Below are 3957 nucleotides of genomic sequence, written 5' to 3'. Positions count from 1 at the left end.
AAAAATAAAATAAAAAGTTTGAAAATAGAAAAATGTTTACAGAATAAGGATATAAAGAAACAAAACATTTCTGTACTGCTGTACAATGTATATTTTAAGCTGTTATTACAAAAGAGTCAAAAAGCCAAAAAAAATTCAAAGGTGTGTAAAGTAAAAGCATTACAGTAAGCTAGGGTTAACTTATTCTTGAAGAAAGAAAAATATTTTAATATAAATTTAATGTAGCCTAAGTGTACAGTGTTTATAAATGCTACTGTAGTATACAGTCATGCCCTGCGCCTTCACATTCACTCACCACTCACTGACTCACCCAGAGCAACTTCCAGTTTTGCAAGCTCCATTTGTGGTAAGTGCCCTGTACAGGTGAACCATTTTTTATCTTTTATACCATATATTTACTATACTTTTTCTATGTTTAGATATACAAATACTCACCATTGTATTACAATTGCCTACAGTATTCAGTACAGGAACATGCTGTACAGGTTTGTAGCCTAGGAGCAATAGGTTATACTATCTAGCCTAGGAGTGTAGGAGGCTATACCGACTAGGTGTGTGTAAGTACCTCTATAATCGAACAGTGATGAAATCACCTAACGATGCATTGCTCAGAACATAGCCCCGTTGTTAAGTGATGTGTGACTATACTTATACTACTGGGATTACATTTGGGAGAAGTTTAGAAGATTGTACATCACTAAGGTCTTCCTTTCTCTTTTTTTATGAGTTGGAAGATGTATTGAAAAAATCTGCCTTCAGCTGCTATAGTGGTGAGGTGGCGGTAGTTCTCTCTTACTTCCTGTTAATCATTTGCATTTCTATGGCCTATTATAACAAAACATTTCAAAGAACCTCATAAATATGAGGATTGATTCAATTAAACTGTACTTCTGGTCTCTGGGATGAATATGACAATGTTTTGCTCATCTCAGAACTCGAAAATTAAGGCCCAGAAGTTGTAAAGATATTTCTCATTCCAAATTCTGTATATCTATATATATATTATACGAATAAATAATTCAATAGTTGGGAAAAATATTTTTTTCTCCTTTGAACTGGAAACAAAATCAGATTTTGATGATTCTTACTTCCTCCAAACCTTAGCTTTATTCATATGTTCTGCAAACTAAGCCACCATTATGAAACCAACTGAAACTGTGATCAGAGGAGGCCATAAATAAATTAGCTAAAGAATTGAAAATCCTCCTGGTCAGGGATTAAGCCTTTTGTGATCTTTCTCCTCTATGAAAATCCCTTAATCTCTCCTCCTCTGAATTTTACATTTATATTGCTTATATCAATGGTTCTTAATTTTTAAAACGTGACCCCTCTTCTTACACTCTGAATTTTTATGTCCTCCCCAAAGATAACATAATTACTTTTTAGAAATTAAAAATGTATTGAATAGGAAAGCTAAGGAATGGCATTCATGTGATTTTTTTTTTTTTTTCTTTTCTTTTGAGGCAGAGTCTTGCTCTGTTGCCCAGGCTGGAGTACAGTGTTGCGATCTCAGCTCACTGCAATCTCTGTCCCCCGAGTTCAATTGTTTTTCCTGCCTCAGCCTCCTGAGTATCTGGGATTATAGGCACCTGCCACCACGCCCAACTGATTTTTGTATTTTTATTAGAGACAGGGTTTCGCCATGTTGGCCAGGATAGCCTCAAACTCTTGATCTTAAGTGATCCACCCGCCTCGGCCTCTCAAAGTGCTGGGATTACAGGCGTGAGCCATACATTTTTGATATTGAATATCTTAGTCCTTGTCATAACTCTGTAAGCCCCGGGGAGTCTGAGATGCACAAGCAAAAATCTCTGGCTGATTTCAGTCAGTCATTTGGGGGCCTATTTACTTTGTTTTCTAATTGCTTCTCAACATTTAGTTTGAGAGGATAGAAATTAGGCCATTTTTTTCATCTCTTATAGGACTGGCCACACAGTAGTGCTTCAGAAACTAGTTGCTCATTTATTGCTTGGTCCATTCTCTTGATTTTCTTTTGCCTGGGAGGAGACACTGCATTGACCTTTCAACCAAATATTTGGGTGTTGCAATTTTTTTTTTTTTTTTTTTTGAGATGGAGTCTCGCTCTATTGCCCAGGCTGGAGTGCAGTGGCATGATCTCGGCTCACTGCAACCTCCGCCTGCCGGGTTCAAGCAATTCTCCTGCCTCAGCCTCCCGAGTAGCTGGGACTACAGGCGTACACCACTATGCCCGACTAATTTTTTGTATTATTAGTAGAGTCGGGGTTTCACCATGCTGGCCAGGCTGGTCTTGAACCCCTGACCTTGTGATCCACCTGCCTTGGCCTCCCAAAATGCTGGGATTACAGGCGTGAGCCACTGCGCCCGGCCGCAGGATGTTGCAATATTTTAAATATATTTTAGTATAAAGTGAAGGGCCTCTGACGTCCATCTAGTAAGAATCTGGCCACATATTCGTAGACTGTTTCAATCTTTGCAGACTTTGCAGACTTTGTCCTTTGAAGCTTGCTTTGCTTTCTCTTTTCACTCCTTTGTAGCATCCTTGAGTTCTCTGCTGCTCCAGAGAGGAACATTATGGCCTCTTGATTGGATGGATAAAGGGTCCAGCCCTGACCCATTGGCTGCTAGAAAGGCCAGGGGCAAAAAGATGACCCCATTAATCACCTTTTCCACCTGTACTTCAGTCTTACTTACAAATTGTTTTTTTTCTCATGTCTTTTCATCATAGTCTTTATCTTGTCAACAAGTTATCATAAAAATTGCTGAAAAGGATCTATTAATTCTCAGCACAGAGGCTGTCCTTTGGATTTCTTTGTGGCTGTTGCTTTGGTCTTACATGTGGCTGATATCAGCTTGTTTTGAAAATCCTAACACTAGTCCACATTTTCACCTAGTAAAGTCACTGATGCCTTCTTCATGGCCAGTTACAAGGAGCTTTTTCATCTAATTCATGATGACCCAGGAACCTTACCTCCATGACAAAAATTTTCCTGGTAACTCAGCTTCCCCACCTCATCTCTACTTCAGTTCTTTAGGTTGCCAGATGTTGAAGATAAATCACTTTAACTGTGGTTGCATAGAATTGGTTGTGAATCACATGAGTTTCTTCATGTAAAAATGATCAAGAACTCTGCTTTGGGTCTAGATCCTGGTTTATGCTGCCTTCTTCAAAACTAAGTGGAGATGCAGGGACTTACTGTTAGCTCTATTTTCTTTCTTTCTTTCTTTCTTTCTTTCTTTCTTTCTTTCTTTCTCTTTCTTTCTTTCTTTCTTTCTCTTTCTTTCTTTCTTTTCTTTCTTTTTTAATTGCATGATTCTCTGACTTTGCTAGGAGTTGTAGATCCAAGTTCAAACATGCATTGGTAACTACACCCAAATGCAGTCAAGATACAAGGGTCTACATGTGATACAGGGTCTAGTTAGCCATGTGACTTTGGACAGGTCATTCTCTCTGGCTTTGATTTTCTCATTTGTAAAATGATGTATTAAATTGAGGCAAAAGTAATTGCAGTTTTTGCCATTAAAAGTAATGAATTCGGTTCTTCCTAATAATTGAATTAGGTTCTTTCCAGGCCCTTTTCTGGTTCTTTCCATTTCTAAAGGTCTGTGATGAATAGGCCAGCCATGTCATCATGGGTTCCAGTACAGCACCCTAGAGCCCCAGTCCTCATTCCTGGCAGGCACGCACATCTCCAAATAGGGCTCCTTAGTTTTTAAAGAAGGGAAAATGGATAAGGAGAACTGAAAGCCACATACTTTCAGTTCTGACTTCGTGAGTTTTGAATTTAAATGCTTTCTCATATGAAACAGTGAGTGGGCAGAAGCATTCTACAAAAAGAGAGCCCTGAAGTTAGATGAGCAATGAGCAATCCCTTTCTGTTGGCAACTCTCTTTTGAAACAAAATGTCTCACCGCTCTAAGTTCAACTGCCGAAAGAAAGAAAGAAAGAAAGAAAGAAAGAAAGAAAGAAAGAAAGAA

At 38.5% G+C, this 3957-nt stretch overlaps 1 long non-coding RNA gene across 2 annotated transcripts in view; it reads left to right on the top strand.

Annotated features, from left to right (window-relative positions):
- Positions 1-282: 282 nt before the first annotated feature.
- LOC111531630 overlaps positions 283-3957 on the top strand; it is a 26567-nt gene continuing 22892 nt past the window's right edge. For both annotated transcript variants that reach the window (XR_004228698.1, XR_002728340.1), the window contains exon 1: positions 283-346. This is a non-coding gene — a long non-coding RNA (uncharacterized LOC111531630). The remainder of the gene's footprint in view (positions 347-3957) is intronic.

Source organism: Piliocolobus tephrosceles, chromosome Y, assembly GCF_002776525.5.
Source record: "Piliocolobus tephrosceles isolate RC106 chromosome Y, ASM277652v3, whole genome shotgun sequence".
Taxonomy (NCBI): Eukaryota; Metazoa; Chordata; class Mammalia; order Primates; family Cercopithecidae; genus Piliocolobus; species Piliocolobus tephrosceles.
The sequence above is the reverse complement of the archived record's forward strand: the minus strand, read 5'-3'. Positions and strand labels throughout refer to the sequence as shown.